This window comes from Lemur catta, chromosome 8 (assembly GCF_020740605.2).
Source record: "Lemur catta isolate mLemCat1 chromosome 8, mLemCat1.pri, whole genome shotgun sequence".
NCBI classification, from domain to species: domain Eukaryota; kingdom Metazoa; phylum Chordata; class Mammalia; order Primates; family Lemuridae; genus Lemur; species Lemur catta.
In genome coordinates, this window is record NC_059135.1 from 14,185,726 (window position 1) to 14,202,088 (window position 16,363).

At 38.4% G+C, this 16,363-nt stretch overlaps 1 protein-coding gene across 4 annotated transcripts in view; it reads left to right on the plus strand.

Moving 5' to 3' along the window:
- Nucleotides 1-16,363, plus strand: part of PAX3 (paired box 3) — a 91,799-nt gene that overhangs the window by 44,359 nt on the left and 31,077 nt on the right. The gene's annotated exons all lie outside the window — the stretch shown is intronic.

The window sequence follows — 16,363 nt, forward strand, 5'->3', positions numbered from 1 at the left end:
TCTGAACAATCCATGACCTATATGTCTCCATTTACCCATAGACTGAGGTAGCAGCTACCTCTGAGGGTCGATTTCATTGGAATTGGGGAAAGAAACCCCATTCCCCCATCAAAGACTCTAGGTAGTTTATAATCACGAGTCTTGGTTGACTTGATTGTTCCTGCTCTTTGGGCAGGGGTGGGAGGAGGGCTGTCATTACTGCTGTTTAGGGATGTTTTACACTGTGTCATTGGCAGGAAGGGCAGACACAGGAGGACAGTGTCTTTCACTTAGGGACTGTCTAGCTTCATCAGAGGTTCATGAGCAAGAGTGAGTTTATAACGAAAAACAAGGGCTCCTTCTGAAACCCTGCAAAGAACCCTCTCCATGATGTGTCACAGGGCCGGCCATGTGATTTTGTAAAATATGCAAAAGGAAGCTTGTTTTGGGTTCTTAAAGAGGAGCCTCCTTCCCCCAATTATAAAAGCTTCAGGCCTCAACAAAACACGGATCTGTTTCTGACTTTGTATGTTTGGGCTGGAACTTAAACCTTTTTTGAAAGTGGAGAAGAAAAATATGTCTTTGTTGACAGATATGTAGGATTCTGGAAGTTGAAGAGTAAACCTTCCTTAAGGCCTATGACTGAAGAGCAAAATGGGAAAAGAAAAGATTTATTCAAGGAAAGGTCACTAAGCTGAGAGAGGAATGATACTGTTGTTGTCTGTCTATATTCAAAGAAAAGAATCAGGAAGTTTGACAAAAGAAGTGTCTTCAGTTGATCAGAGAATGATCTCATACCCTCCTGGTTTTATTTTCTATAGAAAATGAAAAGCTTAATATAATGCCTCTTTAATAATGGCTAATAAAGTTTGTTTAATTATTACTCCATTATTTACTATAATAATAACAATCTAGTGGTGGTGACGATGATGAAAAATATATGTTTTATGAACATTACAGTTTACTAAATACCTTCACATATTTTCTTTCATTGGTAACTGCTGGAACCAAGAAAGGGTCTCTTTATGCCTGTGAATGTCTCCAAAATTAACTGGAATCCTATGAGAAATATTGAGGTAGAATGGTCCACATGCTGCTTAATTACTTTCCTTATTTTATGATAATACCATATGATACTATCAGGAAGTTCCTCCCCCCCTTTTTTTGGTGAATTCTTTAACATTGTGGTAGTCAAAATAAACATTAAACTTTGACATGCAAGGACTTTTCTCTTAGAATAGCATCTAATTTTTTACTAGCAAAACTACTCAACTGGCAAGCAAAGAACTGAGCTCCCTAAAAACCCCCGTTAGTAAGGCAGTGTTTGCATGTGTTAGGTTTATCTGTTTGAACTTGCTAGTTGCTTTGCTGACCTCTGACTGTTTGACCTTTTAAAATGAAAAAGTACCACTGGGACACACAGCTAAATTTACACAAATTTAAGGAAGTGGTCAATCAGAGAAATAAGGGTTGTTGCAACAAGAGTTGACCTGCAAGTTTTATTCAATGGTTAGATTAGGAAGGAAAGGTGCTGAACGTAGGGAAAGTACAAAATGCTCTTGCAGTGTGGAGCACGGAGGGGCATTTATGGCTAGGAGGTTCAGTGAAGGCTTTGTGGACCTGGGTTTTGAGACCTATGTGTGACATTGTGAAAAGATGGACAGAAAGGCATTCTAGGTGGAGCAGATGGTGAGTGAGGGTGAGAAAGCCGAGATATGAGAAACTCTTAGTCCATTTTGTACACTCCAGCCTAAGCAACAGAGTAAGACTCTGTCTCTCTCTAAAGAGAAAGAAAGTATGTATACATATGTCAGAAACAAAGAAATATATATATATATATATATATATAAATATCAAAACCAAATAGCATTATGTAATGGTTAGATGTAAATAAAATGGTTGAGATGCTAAAAAAATTCTATTTTCTCTCTCTGGGCCCAGTCTTGAGTCCAAAAAGTTTCACCTCACTTCATTAATTTTCAGATTCAGTGGGTCTGTTGGTGGGAAGAGAGAGGACTCTAGCTACCATAACTGATTGGAAAATAGAAGTTGATTCATCCACAGATCCACAGAAAATAATGAGTTGATCATGTGACAAAGTGGAAAGAGGCAGAATTTACAATTCAAAGATCTAGGTTTGAGATTTAACTCTGCCACCAACAAGCTAGGTGTTGATGGAGGTATCATTTCACCCATCTGAAACTCAGTTTTTGTTTTTTGTTTTTTTGAATCCTTAAAGTAAAGGGCTGTCTGAGGATCTACAAAGTGATTTCCAGTTTTTAAAATTCTGTGTTAAGTAGCACATATAGCAGAAAACACGAACATCTCTAGCAAGTAGTGGAAAAATAAAATAAAAGGACATTTATTTTCCCTCCTTTATTTTTATTTTTATTTATTTATTTTTCTTTTGTTTTGTCCCAGACATTACTGCTGATCCTCTGCAATTCAATCACATTTTTGGTTACCTGGGATGTTGTCTTGCTATGCCTTGGTTGGTTTTCTTCCCCAGCTGCTCTCTCTATGCACAGGCTTACCCTCGGGCATTCACAATCTCATCCTGCTCTGGCTTCTTCCACCAGAAAGAAGAAAGCATTTTAAGAGCTCCCTCCTACTTAAATGCAACCTGAATAGAAATAAGGTTGAGGACTTGGGAGGGATAGACAGTCAGGACAGCCACTTCTGATGGCCCAGGCCCTTGGTGAGCTTTCTTAGAACTGTGGCTTACTTATTGTGAGAGGAGAAAAAGCGAATGGGTTCAATGCTTGTTTGAATGAATTATGTACCTGCATTATATAAATGTAATGAGAACATATGTGCATTTATCTTGGCCTTCATATAGAGAGATGGGCAAATGTTCCTATTTGCACATTCAAATGCATCTAGGCCGCACGTGGTGGCTCACACCTGTAATCCTAGCACTCCGGGAGGCTGAGGTGGGTGGATCATTTGAGCTCAGGAGTTCGAGATCAGCCTGTGCAAGAGCGAGACCCCGTCTCTACTAAAAATAAAAAGAAATTATATGGACAACTAAAAATATATATAGAAAAAATTAGCTGGGCATGGTGAGCGCATGCCTGTAGTCCCAGCTACTTGGGAGGCTGAGGCAGGAGGATTGCTTGAGCCCAGGAGTTTGAGGTTGCTGTGAGCTAGGCTGATGCCATGGCATTCTAGCCTAGGCAACAGAGTGAGATTCTGTCTCAAAAAAAAACAACAAAAAAACAAAAAAAAAACCCCAAATGCATCTACAGGTGCATAGGAGCAACTTGGAAGAAATAGTCCTACATAATTTCAGAACTCAAGTTGAAATTTCAAGTATAAACAGTATTATGAACCAAATAATTTTTTTGTTATTACTAAAACAACAAGGATAAATTCATTGGAACACTTGCTGGAGGAAAGAGTTTTATTTAATTTTTTAATGTATAACAAATCAAGAAAGCTTTTAAAAACTTATATTTTGTTAATAATATACACAGAAAAAAAGAATGAAAAGAAATACAGTAAAAGAGTTTGGTCAATCTATATCTATCTTTGATCTATTGTCCATCCATCCATCCACCTGTATAATCTAATTCTCTAATTTAAAATCAATAGTGATTGTTTGGGATTTTGGGACTATCATTGTTTCTTCTTTTCAGACATTGCCCAAATTTTATTTCATAATATAATGTATTTTTATAATATAAAAAGAAAAACTCACAATGCCATAAGAAATAATATATTTTGTCCTAGAAACTCTTCTTAGGAATAAACATATGAGAAGAATGGGCTTGAGTTTAAATCGAATTGGCAACAGTTTCTTTAAATGTTGGCATCTGTCTTGACATGTTGATGGGATGATTTCCAGGTAAAGTCACTGGCTGGAGTGGGCGGGCAGGATGGGTGGGACTGCTTTTGGTCTTTACCCAGGAGAGGCCTTAATTTATTTAAAGCTGTCAGGGATCAGGACACATGTTCAGACTCCTATTCCTAACTCTAGTCCCTCAGAACAGGCTTTCCTAACTCAAAAAGACTTGTCATCAGAGATTTTTGGAGAAAAGAGTGGTCAGTCAATCCACTGACTCCTGAACTGCCTATTGCCTTATTACTCTTCTTTGCTATTATAGAAAAGAAAGTTGACCCTCTTCTCTTCTCTTTTTTCTCCCCTCTCTTTTCTCTCCTCCCCTCCCTGAATCTAGCACTTCCTTATTCATTTCCTTCCAGTTCTGCAGGATTGTTCCTGAAAAGACAATGTGGCGAGGAAAGGCAGTCGCCCAATAATTCATGCAGAAGTCTGCTACGGAAGAAATTCTTGATATTTTTTTCTGATGTTGGATACCTGACCTATTCACATTGACTGTGGATACTAATCAAAATGGTCAGATAGTGCATTGCTCAAAACCATACTTCATTTTGCCTATACAGATCCGTATCAGTAGACGTAGAGAACACAAGAATTTGCCTTCAAGCAAACATATTAGAAGTTCTTCCTCATTAAAACCAACGTGAATGTTAGCATAAAGGAGAGGCCACACATTTAATTTCTTTTAGGCTTAGGCTAGTTGCCTGACTTTTGTTAAGCTCAGCCTTCTTGGTTAGGCCCTGAGTTGTTTGGGAACACAGAATTTCTTTACTTTCATAGCTACCATAATCTTTGATCCCACAGTACAGACACGTGTGCTGGGCCAGGTGGGGTTGAGTAACCCTGCCCTTCATTTTGGATTTTTAAGGGAATTAGGTATAGAGCAAGAGTGGAATATCTTGCTGGATACATACAGTGGTTGATTATGTGCAGGACCTTCAGAAGCGGAAGTAGATGGAGTATTGGAAGATGCTCTTATTTCACAAATTTGGGAACTTTTACAAATATCTTTATAGTTTTGGTGGTCAATGTCTCTCTGAGTCTTAGAGTATAGAGAACATTTGTCTCAGGCTATTCCTTTATGCCTGGTAGAGCTGGTTAACAGGAAGGGGAAGGGGGTGCAGAGAAAATTATATTTGCTGAGGATATATTGTGTGTCAGGAACTGTGTTGAGTTTTGCAAACTACCTCCTTTCCTTAAAACAAGCCTTTGAAGCAAATGTTTTAAACTCTATTTTTCTGATGAGAAAACTGGCTCAGAGAGTTAATAAGCTTGCCCCAAATCCGAGAAGTGGCCAAGTGGGTACTTGAAGTAGTTTGGCCTGTCTCCTAAGCTGTAGGACGTGACACTGTGACGTGAAGCTTCCTTTGCTCAAACCTTTGGTATCACCTCTCCTGAGTTCAATGGCAACTGTTGCTTAGACACAGAGAGAAGAAGACAAAATTTCAAAAAGCAGCTATCCCTAGGCTGGTGATAAATCATTCACATCCTCTATTTGGTCCTTTTGACTGGTTTGCCAATTCCTCCCAGGCTCCTTTGGTGAGCTGTGACACTAATCTGAAAGCCCACTGTCTAGATAGGAACCTCATACTTTTGCAGAAGGAAGGGGAGGAAACACACTCTCTTCTGATTCATTATCCCCTTCTCCTCAGCCTCTAGGGAAGTGTTTCTCGCGCAGTAGGTATCCCATGCATGATTTCTAATGATGACCTTGATGTTGCTACTAATTCTTTTGCCAGCGAGGATTAAGCTCAGCCTTGTCTGTTGCCTCCAGGAAAAGAGTTTCCTCTTTCATTTATGTTCAGTTATTACCTCTTTCTATCTTCCAACAAGCAATAATTGACCCAGATAAGATTTGGATTTTCAAAACAAGCTTCCTCTGCTGCTTTTCTTCCTTATAGAACCCAGGAGAAAATGGGAAGCAAAGAAACAATCTTGAAATACCATATGGGAAGTGCCAGTTAAAATCATGTATATATTATTTTGATCTCTATATTAAAGATCATAGGCTTGCAGAATTTATGGCTCTGTTATTTAGTAAATAATGTATCTAAGTTTTCCAGCCTTGAGAGGGTATTTAATCTTTCTGTTGCCGCAGGGCATGGCTAGATTAACTCCTGTGTATACTGACACTTTTTGCCTTGGTAGAAAGAGCATTGGAGTGGAAGTTTTACTTTTTGAGTTTAGCTTCCATATATTACTCATATTTGCATCCCTGGTTCCAAGGACAATATCAGCCACCTCTTAGGTATTCAATAAATGTTTGTTGAATGATGTGTGACCTGGGGTAACCCCACTTGTTCTCTCTGAGCTTCATCTGTAAAATGAGGGGATTGGCCTAGAGTTTCTTCCAGTGATCCTGCAATTTTATAAATGTTTTGCCCTGGCATTTCAGTTCTCTTAGTCATTTATGTTCTTATCTGTTTATGTAGGTTTCTGGCACTAAAAGGGTAGTATATAACTTTCTTCTTAAATTTGCCTTTCTTCTATTTTCCAAAAACTCGTGTCATGCTAATCCTGGAAAAATTCAGTTGTGGATAAAGTGGTTTAGGTTTTGTGTGTTTTTGGGTAGTCTTGACTTAATAAGGATGGCAAAAGAATCCTTTTGTTTTCTACCTCCTGAAAGGCTTTCTGTGTAACTTGTTACCTCTTTGACATACTGAGCCTTAGTTTATTTGTTGACTTTAAAACAACTCATGCATGCAATAGCAAAAATAGTTGATAGTGGAAAATCAAGATGAAGGCAAAGTAGTCCTTTGTTTTCATCAATTATGTCACAAACCTTATTGAACACATTTTGTCCTATTTAAAGCTCTGTAAATACAGCTAAGGTTTAGGTTTCATAGCCGGAGTTTGTTCTTAGTAACTGTACCTAACATAATTTTCACCTATACCAAGCACCACTGAAAATATTATGCACCTTTTATGCTCATGTTTTCACAACTGATTTACAGTGTTGACTGTGATATCTGAGTCTTGGCTCTATAGACCGAGAAGAAAAAAAAGTGAGGATATTGGCTACAATTTTTCTTTCAATTCTCATTAATCCTACTCCTTAAGTGCTGATAAGATTTTATATTAGGGTAGCTTCTCTGAGCTCTCATGAATCAGGCAAGTTGCATCACTGTAAACCTCATTTTTGCTCATCTGTAAGATGGGCATGACGATACCTTTCCAAAGAGGGTTTAGGTAAGGATGAAAGAAAACATACACAAAGAACCAACCAAGGAGTAGTGGTTGGATATAGCAAGCAGCTGTCATCAGGTTAATAAATAGCTGCTTTTCTTTTATCATTATTACTGTTATTAAGTTAATTTTGCCCATAATGGTGAAAAAACTGTCATAAGAAGGGCTTTGAGAAATCCATGTTCTGCTTCTAGTTAACCAGTTTTCCTAGGTATGATTTCAGAGATGGTCTACATGGCAATGGCTGAAACACACTTAAACAAAAAAGTGTGGCTTCAATTCAGATGCAGCAACAAAAAACATAAGCTAAATCCCCTCATAAAACTAGTCTTTTGCAACATATATATTTTTTCCTATTAAAGAAATATTTTTCCAAAGGAAGAAGGTGGGTATATTTGGAAAAATGAAGTGGCTAGAAACAATTAATCTGCTTAATTTTTGTTCTATCATTGATGAAATTAATAGTAATCAACTCAGAGCATTTCTACTATGCTTCAGTTTTGAATAAATAAAGATGTAAATGGAAGAAAGGTACATAATTACTACACGAAACATGATTTTATGTTCTAGTTCATAGAGTTTATTTTTCATTTATAGCATCTCTGAAATGCATATTTAATCGTGAGAGATTAAAAATGCTTATTGTTCTTTCAAGTTGTTTGCAGTGTTCTCTTTTTCCTAACCCAATTCCATGGGATATCTATGAGTTGTCACATTTTTCGTAAGTAATAACTGTGTCAAGCTGTGCTGACAAAATGTCCCAACATAACTGTTAATAAGCATTGTCATTTTAAGCATGAAACAGTTTAGCTAATGATTTATCTCTTATAATGCAGCACTCGGGGCAGCTGTATGATTTGTCTCTTTAGCAAGTCAAGTAATTTCTTTAACAAAATGTTAAGCACAGATGGGCCATAAGCTGTCAGTTAACTATTATTGTGTCTGCATCTGCTTGCTTTCAACGCACTGTTTTATGTATTCAGTCAGTTACTTAGCTGTAGCTCCGTGAAAAGCTGAACCTACTCTGATTGGCAAATAAAATGTTCATTTGTCTCTTCTTCCTATTGTTTTGTTTTGGTAACACATGTCAGCAGCTCAATTACCCAGTTCATTAACAGCTCCCAAAGGACATGATGGCCAGCCTGAGATAAGAGGGCAATTGTGGCACATATGGTCAATAATGGCCTCTCTCTTGGCAATTGTAAATAAAAGTCACTTGGCCCTTTTCCTTTCACCAGAACTACTGTTTTCCTGTTCCCCTTCAGTGTGCAGATTACCTTCCCTTGCTCCTTGCAATCCAGTCCCAGTAAACTAGAGCTCAGCTTGCTGCTGTTAGAGGCACAGAGCCTTAATATGAATAGCGCCCCGGCTCTTAATTTTAATTATGACTGACTTGTAAGCTCTTGGGGGAGAAAGTTCTTATCATGGGAGACTATTCTTAGAAAGCTGTTAGCTGATTAATTAGTTAACTAATCAGTTTTCCTAATTGAATACTAACACATTTTCTTGGGGCTTTAGTCTCTTTTTTTCTTTGAAATGCTTTGGCGGTGGTTACCACGGAGTTTTAAAAAGCCAAGTGAAAAAAAATATTTGCAAATAGTCATTTGCGAGGGTCGGTTAGGGAAGGGTGATATTCTTGTTTGATGGGAGAGATTCATGTTGTAAAAGGAATTCTTGTCACACATAACCTTCAAAATAAGGGGTTTAAGAAGCCACTGGGTTAATTTGGGTCAGTGTCAGGGTTATTAAGCCGGTAACAGATTCCTCCTTCGCTTTAAACCTTTGGAAGGAGGTGCTTAAACAGGTACAGCTCGGTTGGGATTTTGTGGCTCCCTTAAGCAAAACGTTGCTCGTATCAGGGGATGAGAAAAGCACAAGCATGTTTTTACTTAAACGTACCAGCCAATGCAGCTACTAAAAATAATCACTGGCAGAGCTGCTTGAAAAAAATGAAGAAGAAATACAGCTTTCTTTCTTGTTGTGTTGTTACAAAGGAGGCCTTTTAAATGACTAATAGTCAGGTGGTGGCTGTTGTGAGAGAGCTCCATCCAGAGAAAGGTTTCCCAAGGAAATGCGGACAGAAATCCCGCGGGCACCTGAAACTCCAAGTTCTCAGAACCGCAGGATGCAGGCATCTTTGGGTCGCGCAGTTCAGCACCTCGGAGGCAACTTGGTCGTTCTGCCAGCCTCTGCTTGTCAGCCCTTATCTTAAATAAACACCCAACTGTCCATGTTGCGCATTTATAATCCCTCCAGGGCGATGCAGCACAGGGCCGGCCCTCCTGCGCTGCCCAGGGCGGGCCATGTTCATAACCAATCTGTACTCGCCTCCCAGGGCAGCAGGCACTCGGGGAGTTGTTGAGTGTCAGGGTTTATTTGTGCTATTTTGATTAGCCCCAACCTGGCAGGAGCTTATTTTCCTTCTAATGACCTCGTGCTGTGAGACGGCAGCTTCCGAGGGAAGGGCTTGGGTCGGAAGGGAGGGGAGTAGCGTTACTTTTCTCTGGCCAAAAACTGGGGGACTGCGGAGCAGCAACAAGAGTAGGTAACTGGCTAGAGGATCTTAATTAGATTCAGTGCTTTTGAAAGAACCTTTCCTGAGAAAGTCCAGCATATCTTTGCCAAAAATCGTCTTTTTTTTTTTTTTTTTTTTTTGTGCATTCGCTAAAGAGTCTTGCTGGCACACTTAGGGGAGAAATTGCAGAGGGAATAAAAACAAAACAAGACCCCTCTACTCACCCTCCTTAGACCTCTGATTAGGTTATAAACCATCTCTCCTAGTTTATCAACTAACAAAATAACAATTACTCAAATCTTAGTTCTGGGTTAAGCATTCTGGAAAGTTCAATTTATTGCTTGATAATTTGTTTGGTTACACACAATTTTTAGCTGCACCTTGGGATTTTATTGTAAATCTCTGGTTTGTTCCTTTCGGTGCTGTATCTCTTTTTTTTCCCTCTTCATATATACAATTTCAAAACACTTAAAAAAAATGTCACTGATTACTTCTTAGCTTGTGAATTAATGTGGAAGAGAAGCTTCCAGGTGCTGAAGTCTCTCAACTGGCTTGGATTAACCCCTACTGGGCATCCATTTCAACCTCCCCCCTCCTCCCGTCTCTGAAAAAAAAAACCCACCCCAACCTCCCCTTTCTCATCCACTCTGGCTTCCTTTGTGTCTCCTGCGCCCTGCTAGGCAGGTGTCAGAACCCTGAATGAGGGCAAATGCCCCGTTGATGGATTCCACAGATGGAGCGTGGAAATCGCTAGAATAGGCCTCAGCCACAGGCCATTTCTTGGGATCCAACAAAAGCCTCCAAATAAGTCAACAAAAATCCCAAAGATCACAAAGGGAAAATGTCATTTGTCATTTACTCTGGGTCTGTGAGGGAATATCAGTCTTGCTCCACTCCTCCTGACTTTCACCCGAGCAAACACGAGAGAGGTCATTCACATCTTTCTCAGTGTAAAAGGGCTACTTCAGATCAGAAAACAGTTCGTCGGCCCATTGTAGCCTTCATGTTGAATGGCAAAACTCACAGGCTCTAGGAGACATTCTGCAATTAGCCAAGTAGGTGCATCAAACTCCTAGATGACCGGTTATAGACTTTATGGAATAGACTTATGAAATACTCTTAAATGGTCAGACTCGGTAAGAAACTACTACTTCATGAAGCGCTCAGGAAGGATTCTTATTTTTATCTTGTTCTTTTTATCAGCGAGACACAGCTCGGAGTAAAAATGCCAACAAGTCTGTCTAGCTGAGAAAGATTTGGATTTGGTGCGAGGCCATCTTATAGCAAATGAACGATGATTAGGAAGTTCAGCCTCCAGAGATTCCTCCCCCACCTCCTCCCGGGCCTGTAAATCGCATTGTATTATATCTAGGGCAAACATAGAGTTTAAATGGTTGTCATGTTTTGATTCTTTAATTATTCAAATGAAAGTTCTGGCTGAGAAGAAAGACAATGTGCCAAATTCATGCTTGTGAATTATTTTGTTTCTCCATTTTTTGCCTGTCTCCCATCTCTGAATTATATTTGTCTGGAAACCAATAATTACAGAATTCCACATGACTAAATCCCTATAAAATTGAGGCAAGATTTCATGTATAATGGTGTTAACTAGGATGAAATATTTCCTGAGGCTACAGAGGAGGTCACGAGAGGCTGACGGACAAAGACATACTCTCTAGTTCTGTAATTCCTGCTTTAATTAAACTTCATGGTTAGTCCACTGGTGGTAATACTTTTGCCTTTTCTTCCCAGTTTGATTTGTTTCCAAAGGAAGAGTTTGTAATCCTGTGGGGTATGACAGTTGTCCTATACTTGATCCTCCTATACTTGCCATTTTCCCAAGTTTAATCTTAGGAGTTAACATGAAATTATTGGGATGACTAAAAAGTTGGCTCCTAAAATCTAAAATTAGATTGAGATACGACAAAATGAAATGAACATTCTTATAAAGCACAGGATTGAAACACTCAGGTACCTGGTCAGAGGTGATGCTTTCCAATGATCGCTCTGGGATTTCTGCTGAATGACCTATCAATATCCCAATATGTTTCAAGTTATGTATTCCTGCACTTTTGTTTAAAAAGAACTTTTCAGCTTTTGATATCTTTTCACTATATGCATTATAATAAAAAATGCCATAAAGAGGACTTTAATAAAAATATAAAACGAGTGGTCAGTTCAATTGCTCACGGTGAGTTGTAGTTCCAGATTGACTAGTGGTTTGTGATGGTTCTTAGTAGAGACTGCCAATGGTTGGGCTGACTATTTTGCTTTCTTAAATTTAATATTTTGGCAAAATTGATTCACTTCTTAGTGCTTTATTATTGTTTGAAAACTATACTTTGAATATATAAAGAATTCAATAAATATTTGTTGAATTGAATTGAATTGAATTTTGCTGGAAAATTGGTGTATAATGTTGATGCAATTCTAGAATTTCTATAAATTTCATTTGATTCTGGGCAGTTTTTGAAAATTTGGGATAAATGGTAGCAGTCTTGCCAATCAGCTAACTAATTGCCGTTTGAATTTCTGTTTTGGTTAATTTCTGCTATTCGTTTCTCTTCAAAAGGACAGTGTATGTGTGTGGTAAAGGAACTGAACACTTATTTAGGATTTTCTAAGCTAGAAGAAAGTGAGCATGTCCTCTGAAGTCCTATAGACCTGGGTCAAATCCTAGATTTCTTAGCTGTGCAACCTGAACAACCCTTCAGTGTCTCGGTTTCTTTTTTCTGTCTGGTGGGGGACATATGTACTTACTAGGGTTGTTGTGTGGTTACACGGGAAAGCGAGAGAAATCCTCATCCTCTTGGAATGGTTTGCTTCAGAGTCACTGGTGACGCTGAGTTAATGTATAAGTCAGAGAATGAATTGTGAAGGGATTTCAATGATTGAGTCAAAATTTTCAACATCTGATAACAATGTGGATTGGGATAAAATCTGCAAATTGTTATGCAACTTAAAGTACAAAATTTCCATCTAGAAGGCTGTGCATTATGTATTGATACAAATTTTCTTTTGAGAGCTGCTCTGGGATTTCAAAATTGGGGGACATTATCTCTATTTAATTAATAATAAAGCAAATTTTGTTTGTCACGGCATCTGTAGAATATGATTGAGCAACTTAAATCTGATTAAAAATCTTCCCTTAATATTAAGGTTCTACAATAGTAATATTCCAAAGAGATTATATTTAATCTAGTTGCTGTATCCTGACAATTTGTTAACTCATTTAGATAACTGTCTTGCTAACACTGTTTGTAGTTTTCCAAGTCATAGCATCAGATATTCTACATGGAAAAAATATATAATTTCCTTTTATCAAGCTGCCTAAAAGAAGGCCTTGTTTTTACTTTTGTATCGTATGTAGGATTATATACTTTGTATCCAGTATCTAATTTGTTCTAGTAGCTTGAGTAAAGCTGAGTACGTAAAATAGATGAATTCCAACAAAATGGTTTCCTGTGTGCTATTAAACTGGGATTTAAGTTTTAGATTTTTTCCTGGTAAAAACTGAATAATTCAAATTCAGGCAATTGTTGGGAATCAAGTTCTGTGCAAATAATGAATTTTATTTCTACTGAACAATATAAGAAATAGTAGTATTTCCATCTTTAGAAATAGCTAGTTTTTCCTAGCTGGTAGATTAATCTTGGGTTGCTGATTTTACATAGTTTAAAGCCCACATCCTTTTGGGGTTTACAGATGGGGAAAAGTTAGAATTAACTTGTTAGATTGCGGCTTCATATTGCCTAAAATTATCAGTTGGTTCTAATAATTTTCCAGCAGAAGAGTCAGGGAAATCATTTCCTCAATGTCTTTTGAAATGATGCTGTGTGGTGGTTTTCCTAGTTAGATGCAACCTTTCCATTGCTTTTGAATAAACAGTCTATAAATGAAAGTAGTGATTTGTTAGCTTGTTAAAAAAATTTATTTTGGTGGTAAAGGCTGTCCTATGAAACTCATAAAAACTCTGAATATATATATTTTTAAAGACCATGAGACTCTGCTTTCATGGCTTGTATTCATACAAAAAGCCAAGATCCAGGGAGCTTTTGCTCCTCTGCTCTATGGCAGGTTTCTGTCCTCCCTAAGCTAACCTTTGGACACACCTGCGTTACCGTTTGACAGGTGTACCTTCCCAAATTCTGAGTCTTTTAAATTACTAGCTGTTGGTAGTTCTTCATCTTAAGAAAATCAGTCTGCTTTGAAAAAATTGATAATTAGTCCCCAGAAAAATGCAGTATGCAAATACTTGCAAAATTCCCGAAATGACTGTTGAGGGTTCACAGACCTCCGAAGCCCATCTACATAGATGTTGGGAGATGTCATAAGAACAGAATTCCCATTTTAAAAATAAAGATGTGAAATAGTGGCAAAGAAATCAGGGTTAGAGCAAACCTGATATTATATCCTGCACTTGCATTCATCCAAAATGCACTTACTGAGCAGCTACTGTGTTCTAAAGGTTCCAGCAGTGTACCGGGCAGAGAAGGGCCTTGAGCTCACAGAGTTATGTTCTGGGGGATGTTGATTGTTAGGGTGAAACAATGTGGTCTTGACCCTCCAGATTAATTCTTCCTGGTGCTTGTAAATCTAACCAGTCTTTTTCTTCAGAAACCAGAGATGATTTTGATTAATTGAACTGACAGTGCATGGCACATCATATTTACTTGGAAGAGTTTAATAACCCCTGAGACTCCCAAAGGAAACATGAAAATTTCCACATACTATTATCCTAATGGGATCATAGTAAGAGAATGTGCAAGCAAAGATTTAGGGTTCTCTCGGGCAGAGGAAGCTTTGGGTCAATTCTCAAATGCTATTGAGTTTTTCCACTTGAATTCACTTTGGAAAGAAAGGCCAGGGGAACAGAAATTGGAAGCATGGAAGGGAAACCTTTTATGGAAATTTATTGTCTTCTTAGGAGAATAAGTCATTTGTTTCTTAGGGAGCGCATTATTTATAATTTCAAAATATATACGTGGAAGTGCCTTTTTTGGTAAATTGTGGCAGGAAGTATTTTATACACTTCAAAATGTTGAGAGGGAAAAGAATTAATCTGGAATATTCTATAGGGGTGGTTCTCAAAGTGTCACACAGAGTCAGAAGAATCAGCATCAATCACCTGAGAACATGTTAGACATGCAAATTCTTGGGGCTCACCCCAAACCTACTGAATGGAAACCATGGAAGGGGAGCTGCCAACAATCTGTTTTACCAAGCCCCCCCGCTTCCCCTCCCCGGGGGATTCTGATGCTCTGAAAGTTTGAGAAATACTGTTCTAAAATTATGAACAAATTATTGATCATTTAGTTTAGCTCACATTTATCAAACATACATGCATATAAGTTGTACTGAGAGCTTTTGAAATTTATGATGCAATAGATGGCATATTTCTTAGCATGTTAATAGTCCTTTAAAAATATTCCCATAGCTAAAGAAAGTCTCTTTTCATTTTTTAAGTTTATACTAAAATACCCTAAAATAAGATTTATATTAAATGAAACCATTTTATATTACATTAGATAACAATTGAAAAACCAAGCATAGTATCTAACACACAGTAGATATATATCATACTTCTCTTTTACTTTTATGCACAAGTATTTGTTTTCAGGTATATTTTCTTTACTTTGTCATGTATATTATTAATTCATTCTATTGCCTCTTAATTTCACAGTGTTTAAATGTCAATAAAATGTAAAAGTATTAAAATATTAGAAAACTTAAAATCATATTTATATTAATAAATTCATTTTGGATGTGCACCCTTTTGGGAAGCTTATAATTTATACTGAAGTAGAATTAAATTTTAGATTTCTGTAGAGCAGAGTTAAGTTTGGGCCTAAGATCAAAGAGAATTAAAAGTATGGGACACATACATCTTTACATTGTTTCTAGTGCCACCTGCTTTTCCCCAGGTCCTACCAGCCCGAAGGTGCAAATGAGTTACCTTGACCTTGACGTTAATAATCTACACTTCTGGCTCACCTTCCCCACTTGCTGACAGCATATCTGAGCTCCTTCTCTGGAGGATCCCCCAGTTGTTTGTGAGAACTTTTCCAAGTACATTTGCATGTGCTCAAGGGCCAGGCTACTCTGCCTTCTCCCCTAGGCTCAGGGTCTTTGGCCTGCTAGGCTGGTGAGGGCCCTCTGCTCACTGCCTCGATATCTGGGTCCTCTGGAGAGGGATGCTGTCCTGCCCAGAACCCTGGTCTGATGCATCCTCAAACCAAAGAACCCTCCATAGGCCAACAGGTGCTCTATTACTGTTGCAATTCACTCTGCTGTGGGAGTACTAGCAGAAACAGGGAGAATGCTCACTCCACTCTGCCCCCATCAAACCCTGGCCTGGAAGTGGCACCACTAGTGCCCAAGCGTTGCTAGTCACAGCTTTTTATAAGGCTTCAGACCCTGTTCTTATAGTAGCAGACACTATATTGTACCATTAATGCAAGTTCTGTCTAATTTCTCAGCTCGCCCTTCTCTTTCTTAGGTACCTGCACACAAAAATTTGAAGGCCTCTTCCCCCTGAGGATATAGGCAAATGCAAGCTTTGTGGGGAGAGGGCCACAGAAGGGCTGGCTTCAGAGACATTGTTCTTGGGTTAAGGCTCTCTTGTTCCCATCTTGAAATTTATAATAATTCTTTTTTTTTTTTTTTTTTTTGAGACAGAGTCTCACTCTGTTGCCCGGGCTGGAGTGCCATGGTGTCAGCCTAGCTCACAGTAACCTCAAACTCCTGGGCTCAAGCAATACTTCTGCCTCAGCCTCCCAAGTAGCTGGGACTACAGGCATGTGCCACCATGCCCGGCTAATTTTTTCTATATATATTTTTAG